Raw genomic sequence first — 10,827 nt, 5'->3', positions numbered from 1 at the left:
ACCGGTGGTAGTTGGTCCGCTCCAGGAGTCTGAGGTGCGGGAGGTTCCTCCACCTCCTCTGGACATCGAGGGGGCCCCGGCGTACTCTGTCCGTGCCGTCCTGGATTCGAGGCGTCGGGTGGGGGGCCTTCAGTACCTCGTGGAGAGGGAGGGGTACGGTCCGGAGGAACGGTGCTGGGTCCCGGTGAGGGATATCCTCGAACCCTCCCTGTTGCGGGATTTCCACCGTCGCCACCCGAGGCCGGTGTCGGCGCGCTGCTGGAGCTGCGCGTCGGGGGGGGGGGGGGGGGTACTGTCACGACTTCGGCCGAGGCTGCCTCCCCTCCTTGTTCGGACAGGCTTTGGCGTTCGTCGTCACTGGAGTACTAACCACTGCCGCCCCAATCATCATCACAATTGTCGTGTCTCTTTATCACACACACCTGGATCTTATTCCCTAATTAGTCCGTGTATAAGTGTTCCCTCTGCCCCCTTGTCCTTGTGGGTGATTGTTTATTGTGTTTAAGGTTAGTGAAGCTCAGTGGAGCTTGTGTATTTTGTTAGACAGGAGTATTTTCCTGTGTGCCTTGTATTTGCTGTAGGTCATGTAACTGTTTGTTACATGCAAAATGCTTTGTGGACTTCACCTGACAGCTGTTTGTCACGGTTTCGGCCGAGGCTGCTCCTCCTCCTGGTTCGGGCAGGCTTCGGCGTTCGCCGTCCCCGGAGTACTAGCTGCCACCGCTCTATGTTTCTGTATTTGATTGCTTTTGTCTGTCTGTCACACCTGTGTCTGTTTGGATGTTGATTACGTGTCTTATAAGTTCCTTGTTTTGCTCTAGGGTAATTGTGTGTTGTTATTCTGTTGCCACGTTGTCTATGCTACGTGTTTGTTTTCCGTTTCATTTTCATGTTTAGTGTTTTACGCGTGTGCGTAATTTTCCCTCGCCACTTCGTGTTTTCGAGGTCGGGGTTTTCCACTCGTGTGATTGAGACTATTAAAGTCTTGTTGGACTAAACCTCTGTTTCCTGCGCTTGACTCCTCCACCACATCCACATCGGCATAGTGACAGAACAACACACCATCATGGAGTCAGCAGGAACAGCGGCGGCACCCGAATCCCTGCTGGACCGGATCAACTTCCAGGACGCCATGATCCGGCAACTCGGGACCGCCATGGACGAGGTGTCCAACACTCTGCGCCGATTGGTGAACCCTGAGGTGGCCAAGGACCCTTACAACATCTCATCACCAACGGCCAGTCCTCCTCTCTCAGCACCGGAACCCAGTGGCATTCGGCTCTCACTCCCGAGGGCATATGACGGTTCTGCAGCCGGGTGTCAGGGATTCCTCCTGCAGGTGGAACTTTACCTTGCCACCATACACCCGGCGCCCTCGGGATACGAGAGCGTCTCCGCCCTCATCTCCTGTCTCTCCGGCAAGGCGTTGGAGTGGGCCAACGCCGAATGGAGGGGAATAGACGCCGCAACCATCACCTACGCGGAGTTCTCCCGCCGCTTCAGGGCTGTCTTCGATCATCCACCTGAGGGGAAAGCGGCGGGAGAGCGTCTATTCCACCTCCGACAGGGGAAGAGGAGCGCACAGGAGTTCGCACTGGAGTTCCGGACACTAGCGGCGGATGCGGGGTGGAATGAGAGGGCCCTCATCGACCAGTATCGGTGTAGTCTACGAGAGGACGTTCGTCGGGAGCTGGCCTGCAGGGACACCAACCTGTCGTTTGACCAGTTGGTGGACATTTCCATCCGTCTGGACACCCTGCTGGCTACCCGCGGACGTCCCGAGTGGGGGTCGTCCAGTCCACCCTCCAGCACCCCCGAGCCGATTCCCATGGAGCTCGGGGGTGCTGGCGCTAGAGAGAGGAGGAGGGGGAACCCGAGGGGGGCCATCCCCTGCACCACCTGCGGTCGTGGAGGACACACTGCGGCCAGGTGCTGGGGAGGGTCTCCTGGGAGAGGTGACAACAGGCCACGCACTGGGGAGTCATTTCAGGTGAGTAGGCGCCCCACTTACCCAGAGCTCTCTGTTGGACACATGAGTATTCCTGTGAGGTTTCCACAGGTGGCACCTCATTCCCAGCATAAGGCGCTAGTAGATTCAGGCGCAGCTGGGAACTTTATTGATTGGGCATTTTGTAGTAGGTTAGGAATTCCCCTTCGGCCGGTAGACACTCCATTTCCTGTCCACGCATTAGACAGCCGGCCGTTGGGGTCGGGCCTGATCAGGGAGGTCACAGCACCACTGACGATGACGACGCAGGGGGGTCATGAGGAGATCATTCAGTTTTATCTGATTGACTCTCCTGCGTACCCCGTGGTGTTGGGCCTTCCCTGGTTAAGCACCCATGATCCTACCATAGCGTGGCAACAGAGGGCTCTTATGGAGTGGTCTGCCCAGTGTGTAGGGAGATGTCTAGGTGTTTCCGTAGGGGCGACCTCGGTAGAGAGTCCGAACCAAGTGCCCGCACTGCGCATTCCCCCCGAGTATGAGGATTTAGCACTCGTGTTTAGCAAATCGAGGGCAACACGGCTACCTCCTCATAGACAGGGGGACTGTGCGATAAATCTCCAAACAGGAGCGGCTCTTCCACGGAGTCATGTGTATCCCCTGTCTCAAGAGGAAACAGCGGCTATGGAGACATACATAGCCGAGTCCTTGGCACAGGGATACATACGGTCCTCTACTTCCCCAGTCTCCTCGAGTTTCTTCTTTGTGAAGAAGAAGGACGGGGGATTGCGCCCGTGTATTGATTATCGTAGTCTCAATCAGATCACAATTAAATACAGCTACCCACTTCCACTGATTGCGACGATGACGGAATCATTACGCGGAGCGCGGTTCTTCACAAAGTTGGATCTCAGGAGCGCGTACAATCTGGTGCGCATTAGGGAGGGGGATGAATGGAAGACAGCATTTAGCACCACCTCGGGTCATTACGAGTATCTCGTCATGCCATACGGGTTAATGAATGCTCCGTCAGTCTTCCAATCCTTTGTTGACGAGATTTTCCGGGACATGCATGGGCAGGGGGTAGTAGTTTACATCGACGACATCCTAGTGTACTCTGCTACTCGAGCCGAGCATGTAGCCCAGGTGCGCCGAGTGCTGAGAAGACTGTTGGAGCATGACTTGTATGTCAAGGCAGAGAAATGCCTGTTCTTCCAGGAGTCCATCTCCTTTTTGGGTTATCGGTTGTCCGCGTCTGGTGTGGAGATAGAGGTAGACCGGGTATCGGCCGTGCGTAATTGGCAAACTCCAACCACTGTAAAAGAGGTGCAGCAGTTCTTGGGTTTTGCTAATTACTACCGGAGGTTTATTCGGGGTTTTGGACAGGTTGCAGCTCCCATTACGTCCCTGCTAAAGGGGGGTCCGGTTCGTTTGCAGTGGTCGGCTGAGGCGGACAGGGCATTTGTCAAACTGAAGAACCTGTTCACCTCAGCTCCGGTGCTGGCGCATCCGGATCCCTCTTTACCATTCCAGGTTGAGGTAGACGCGTCCGAGACCGGTATTGGGGCAGTCCTGTCACAACGGTCCGGCGCGCCACCTAAACTCCGCCCCTGTGCTTTCTACTCTAAGAAGCTCAGCTCGGCGGAGCGCAACTATGATGTTGGGGACAGGGAGCTGTTAGCCGTAGTCCAAGCCCTAAAGGTGTGGAGGCATTGGCTTGAGGGGGCTCAACACCCTTTCCTCATTCTGACTGATCACCGTAACCTGGAGTACATCCGGGCAGCTAGGAGATTGAACCCTCGTCAGGCTAGGTGGAATATGTTCCTAACCCGGTTTGTTTTTAAGATCACATACATCCCAGGGTCCCAGAATGGTAAGGCAGACGCCCTGTCCCGGCGGTATGACACGGAGGAGAGGTCCAACGAGCCTACTTCCATATTGCCGGAATCTTGTTTGGTGGCTCCGGTGGTATGGGAGGTCGATACGGAAATCGAGCGGGCACTGCGTACCGACCCTACTCCCCCCGAGTGTCCTGTGGGGCGGACGTACATTCCGCTCGAGGTCCGTGATCGTCTTATTTATTGGGCTCATACATCACCCTCCTCTGGACATCCAGGTATTGGCCGGACCGTGCACTGTCTTAGCATGAAATACTGGTGGCCAACGTTAGCTAGGGATGTGAGGGTTTATGTCTCCTCCTGCTCGGTGTGTGCCCAGTGTAAGGCGCCTAGACATTTGCCCAGGGGTAAGCTACATCCCCTGCCCGTTCCACAACGACCATGGTCCCACCTATCGGTGGATTTCGTAACAGACCTACCCCCCTCCCAGGGGAATACCACCATATTGGTCGTTGTGGATCGGTTTTCCAAGGCCTGTCGTCTCCTTCCCATGCCGGGTCTCCCTACTGCCCTACAAACCGCTGAGGCCCTGTTTACCCATGTGTTCCGGCACTATGGGGTCCCCGAGGATATTGTGTCTGACCGAGGTCCCCAGTTCACTTCCAGAGTTTGGGGAGCGTTCATGGAACGGTTGGGGGTCTCGGTAAGCCTTACCTCGGGGTACCACCCAGAGAGTAATGGGCAGGTGGAACGTGTCAACCAGGATGTGGGTAGGTTTTTGAGGTCCTATTGCCGGGACCGGCCGGAGGAGTGGTCGAGGTTCATCCCCTGGGCAGAGATGGCCCAGAACTCTCTCCGCCACTCCTCCACCAACTTAACACCTTTCCAGTGTATTTTAGGTTATCAGCCGGTCCTGGCACCGTGGCACGAGAGCCAGATCGAGGCCCCTGCGGTGGACGAGTGGATTCGGCGCTCGGAGGAGACGTGGGACGCTGCCCATGTCCATCTGCAGCGTGCCATCCGTCAACAAAAGGCGAGCGCCGATCGCCACCGCAGTGAGGGACCGGTGTACGCACCGGGAGATCGAGTCTGGCTCTCGACTCGAAACCTGCCCCTCCGCCTGCCCTGCCGGAAGCTGGGTCGGCGGTTTGTGGGGCCCTTCAAAGTCCTGAGAAGATTGAACGAGGTGTGTTACAGGTTACAACTGCCAATTGAGTATAAAAATATTAACCCCTCGTTCCATGTGTCTCTTCTCAGGCCGGTGGTAGCTGGCCCCCTCCAAGAAGATGAGATAGGAGAGACCCCTCCGCCCCCTTTGGACATCGAGGGGGTCCCGGCGTACAGGGTCCGGACCATCTTGGACTCGAGGCGCCGGAGGAGTGGTCTCCAGTATCTCGTGGAGTGGGAGGGGTACGGTCCGGAGGAACGGTACTGGGTGCCCAGGAGGGACATACTCGATCCATCCCTCCTGACTGAGTTTCACCGTGGGCATCCCACGCGCCCGGGTCCGCATCCTCCTGGCCGTCCCCGAGGCCGGGGTCGGCGCGCGGCTCCTGCCGCGCGTCAAGGGGGGGGTACTGTCACGGTTTCGGCCGAGGCTGCTCCTCCTCCTGGTTCGGGCAGGCTTCGGCGTTCGCCGTCCCCGGAGTACTAGCTGCCACCGCTCTATGTTTCTGTATTTGATTGCTTTTGTCTGTCTGTCACACCTGTGTCTGTTTGGGTGTTGATTACGTGTCTTATAAGTTCCTTGTTTTGCTCTAGGGTAATTGTGTGTTGTTATTCTGTTGCCACGTTGTCTATGCTACGTGTTTGTTTTCCGTTTCATTTTCATGTTTAGTGTTTTACGCGTGTGCGTAATTTTCCCTCGCCACTTCGTGTTTTCGAGGTCGGGGTTTTCCACTCGTGTGATTGAGACTATTAAAGTCTTGTTGGACTAAACCTCTGTTTCCTGCGCTTGACTCCTCCACCACATCCACATCGGCATAGTGACACTGTTGCTGTTTTGTGATTAAAAAAAGGTGTGGTTGAATGTATTCTGCCACTGTGTCTTCTTATTGTCTCAGCCTTAGGCCTATATATTAGGGTGGCAAGGCATATGAACTAACAGGTTATAGAGCAAACAACGCAATTATCACAACCCATACGTTGTAATATGGCTTTTTTTCCCTGGCTTGGCTTCCCCAGTGATTTTACTGATGATGTAGGCTAAATCAAGTGTTATCAAGTCTTGATCAAATGTCACGCTGCTGTGGCAGTACTGTTGATATTTAAACTAGGTAGCTACCTACACACACTCAACCGGTGACCGCATCTCTCAAGCCATGCATGTTTGGATACCAGGCGCATGCAATCTCTGTACAGGGCAGACTGGAAAACAGGCGCAACCGGGCCGGGGTGTGGGGGGTTATACCACAGCCCAAAAGGGCACTTTAGATACTGGAAGGGCAAATGGGCAGGTAGAGCCGTATCTGTGCACCACAGGAGGTTGGTGGCACCGGGCTCGTGGTAATGGCCAGAGTGACTGCTCTTCTCTTTTGATCACCTGGAAATTCCTATTACACTATGACACCCACTAAGGCTGTGAAACCAGAACAACTGGTCAAACGTTTCATGAAACAAGACAGAGCACACAGCAACACACAGAGGCAGAGCAAGCTGAAAGGTGAAACTAAATGGATATTTCAGGGTGATTACTGTGCATTTGTTGGTTATGAACCGGAAGATGTTACAACTCCGTTGTGTCCTCCTCCCAGAGTGCGAAGAGCCTTGGTGTGACCCTGGACAACACCCTGTCGTTCTCCGCTAACATCAAGGCGGTGACCCGATCCTGTAGGTTCATGCTCTACAACATTCGGAGAGTACGACCCTGCCTTACACAGGAAGCGGCACAGGTCCTAATCCAGGCACTTGTCATCTCCCGTCTGGATTACTGCAACTCGCTGTTGGCTGGGCTCCCTGCCTGTGCCATCAAACCCCTACAACTCATCCAGAATGCCGCAGCCCGTCTGGTGTTCAACCTTCCCAAGTTCTCTCACGTCACCCCACTCCTCTGCACACTCCACTGGCTTCCAGTTGAAGCTCGCATCTGCTACAAGACCATGGTGCTTGCCTACGGAGCTGTGAGGGGAACGGCACCTCCGTACCTTCAGGCTCTGATCAGTCCCTACACCCAAACGAGGGCATTGCGTTCATCCACCTCTGGCCTGCTGGCTCCCCTACATCTGCGGAAGCATAGTTCCCGCTCAGCCCAGTCAAAACTGTTCGCTGCTCTGGCACCCCAATGGTGGAACAAGCTCCCTCACGACGCCAGGACAGAGGAGTCACTCACCACCTTCCGGAGACATTTGAAACCCCACCTCTTTAAGGAATACCTGGGATAGGATAAAGTAATCCTTCTACCCCCCCTTACCCCAACCCACCCCCCCCCCCCCCCCCCCCCCAAAAAAAAAAATGTGTAAAGTGGTTATCCCACTGGCTGTAAGGTGAATGCACCAATTTGTAAATCGCTCTGGATAAGAGCGTCTGCTAAATGACGTAAATGTAAATGTATTGTGAGATGAATTTTCTTTATCAGTCATCAGCTAAAGAGCTGTAAAGCACATACTCAATCACACAGCATCATTAGTAGGCCTACAATAGAGGATAAAAGTGATTGTATATATATTAAGAAAACTGTAAGTGCTATTGTGTTAATTTGTTGTAAAAAGTAGAAGATGTGTGTGCAAATGTAAAGCAAATCACCTAACCCTAATATGGAGTTAAAGGAAAAATCCACTCAAAAACTATCTTTAGGTATTTTATTCATTAGTCCACTGTTGATGCAGTCCCAAAATGTTTTGCATGTCAGCAGTCAAGTTTTCAAGATATAGGATTTTCAAAAAGCAAAGTGTCACTTGCCACATCATCATGATGATGCGTTCTGCATATACAGTGGGGAAAAAAAGTATTTAGTCAGCCACCAATTGTGTAAGTTCTCCCACTTAAAAAGATGAGAGAGGCCTGTAATTTTCATCATAGGTACACGTCAACTATGACAGACAAAATGAGAAAAACAAATCCAGAAAATCACATTGTAGGATTTTTAATGAATTTATTTGCAAATTATGGTGGAAAATAAGTATTTGGTCAATAACAAACGTTTCTCAATACTTTGTTATATACCCTTTGTTGGCAATGACACAGGTCAAACGTTTTCTGTAAGTCTTCACAAGGTTTTCACACACTGTTGCTGGTATTTTGGCCCATTCCTCCATGCAGATCTCCTCTAGAGCAGTGATGTTTTGGGGCTGTCGCTGGGCAACACAGACTTTCAACCCTCCAAAGATGTTTTATGGGGTTGAGATCTGGAGACTGGCTAGGCCACTCCAGGACCTTGAAATGCTTCTTACCCCATGCTGAAAGACCCAGCCACGTTTCATCTTCAATGCCCTTGCTGATGGAAGGAGGTTTTCACTCAAAATCTCACGATACATGGCCCCATTCATTCTTTCCTTTACATTGATCAGTCGTCCTGGTCCCTTTGCAGAAAAACAGCCCCAAAGCATGATGTTTCCACCCCCATGCTTCACAGTAGGTATGGTGTTCTATGGATGCAACTCAGCATTCTTTGTCCTCCAAACACGACAAGTTGAGTTTTTACCAAAAAGTTATATTTTGGTTTCATCTGACCATATGACATTCTCCCAATCCTCTTCTGGATCATCCAAATGCACTCTAGCAAACTTCAGACGGGCCTGGACATGTACTGGCTTAAGCAGGGGGACACGTCTGGCACTGCAGGATTTGAGTCTCTGGCGGCGTAGTGTGTTTTCTGATGGTAGGCTTTGTTACTTTGGTCCCAGCTCTCTGCAGGTCATTCACTAGGTCCCCCCGTGTGGTTCTGGGATTTTTGCTCACCGTTCTTGTGATCATTTTGACCCCACGGGGTGAGATCTTGCGTGGAGCCCCAGATCGAGGGAGATTATCAGTGGTCTTGTATGTCTTCCATTTCCTAATAATTGCTCCCACAGTTGATTTCTTCAAACCAAGCTGCTTACCTATTGCAGATTCAGTCTTCCCAGCATGGTGCAGGTCTACAATTTTGTTTCTGGTGTCCTTTGACAGCTCTTTGATCTTGGCCATAGTGGAGTTTGGAGTGTGACTGTTTGAGGTTGTGGACAGGTGTCTTTTATACTGATAACAAGTTCAAACAGGTTCCATTAATACAGGTAACGAGTGGAGGACAGAGGAGCCTCTTAAAGAAGAAGTTACAGGTCTGTGAGAGCCAGAAATGTTGCTTGTTTGTAGGTGACCAAATACTTATTTTCCACCATAATTTGCAAATAAATTCATTAAAAATCCTACAATGTGATTTTCTGGATTTTCTTTTCTCAATTTGTCTGTCATAGTTGACGTGTACCTATGATGAAAATTACAGGCCTCTCTCATCTTTTTAAGTGGGAGAACTTGCACAATTGGTGGCTGACTAAATACTTTTTTTCCCCACTGTACACCATTTTTTTCTTTTTATAAAAAATAAACACAATATCACTTACATTTACATTTACGTCATTTAGCAGATGCTCTTATCCAGAGCGACTTACAAATAGGTGCATTCACCTTATAGCCAGTGGGATCACCACTTCACAATGTTTTTTTTAATTTTTTGGGGGGTTGGGGTTTGGGTTGGGGTAAGGGGGGGGGGGGGGGGGGGGGGGGGGGTAGAATGATTACTTTATCCTATCCCAGGTATTCCTTAAAGAGGTGGGGTTTCAAATATCTCCGGAAGGTGGTGAGTGACTCCGCTGTCCTGGCGTCGTGAGGGAGCTTGTTCCACCATTGGGGTGCCAGAGCAACGAACAGTTTTGACTGGGCTGAGCGGGAACTATGCTTCCGCAGAGGTAGGGGAGCCAGCAGGCCAGAGGTGGATGAACGCACTGCCCTCGTTTGGGTGTAGGGACTGATCAGAGCCTGCATGTACGGAGGTGCCGTTCCTCTCACAGCTCCGTAGGCAAGCACCATGGTCTTGTAGCAGATGCGAGCTTCAACTGGAAGCCAGTGGAGTGTGCGGAGGAGCGGGGCGACGTGAGAGAACTTGGGAAGGTTGAACACCAGACGGGCTGCGGCATTCTGGATGAGTTGTAGGGGTTTAATGGCACAGTTTTAATGGCACAGTTTTGTTAATATAGTATATACAATTATTTATTTGGGAAAGGAGCAAAAAACTGTAAATTCTTCACACAAAGAATTGTCATGTGATTCAAAGGTCACTAAACTTAATGAAATGAATGGAATGCAGCAGAGTGCTCATTTTGCCTGCAGGCCACCTGATCTAGACAATAGCACTAGACCAAGTTGCCCCACAAGTTTGACAGCATTATCGATTAGGCCTACGGTCTTAGTGTATAACACAAGAGAAGCTTTCGAGTTAAGTCACTCTCAAATCACTGTACCTTTTTAGAAGCACGTGTCCCTCGGAAGGTAATCGGTAGACAGTTCTTATTAAATCGGTATCCCTTTCATCACAGAGCAGTGCACAAGAAAGTATTAAATCCAGTTGTTAGATGGGGTGCAGCATCTAACAACTGGATTTAATATTTTCTTGTGCACTGCTTGATGATGTTAACGATGCATTTTTAATCCGAATTTTCTACCGATTACGGATATAACTTCCGACAAGGTAAAAGTGTTGCTAAACAGGTACAGTCACAGGTCCGGACTAAACAGGTACAGTCACAAGTCTGGACTAAACAGGAACAGTCACAGGTATGGACTTAAGTGGCACGGTTTGCTGTTAGTGATATAGAGATGGACCTTGATTCATCGAGGTCTGACTATAACCTGGGCTATAGACCAAGGTGTAGGCCTAGCCCAAATATAGACAAACAGATAGATTAGCCTACATATCTAAACCAATTAGACCAACTTGAGCTCTACCTAGACTAGTTCTACACCATAGACTACTAGATTGTAGATCTACTGTAACATCTATTTATATCACAGGTTCTAGGCCCATTTATATGGAAACAGTTGCAAGGCGTTTCTAGACTAACAGCAGAAGCAAAT

The sequence above is a fragment of the Coregonus lavaretus genome, assembly GCF_964263955.1.
Source record: "Coregonus lavaretus genome assembly, chromosome: 7".
Lineage (NCBI taxonomy): Eukaryota > Metazoa > Chordata > Actinopteri > Salmoniformes > Salmonidae > Coregonus > Coregonus lavaretus.
Note: the sequence above shows the minus strand (reverse complement) of the source record.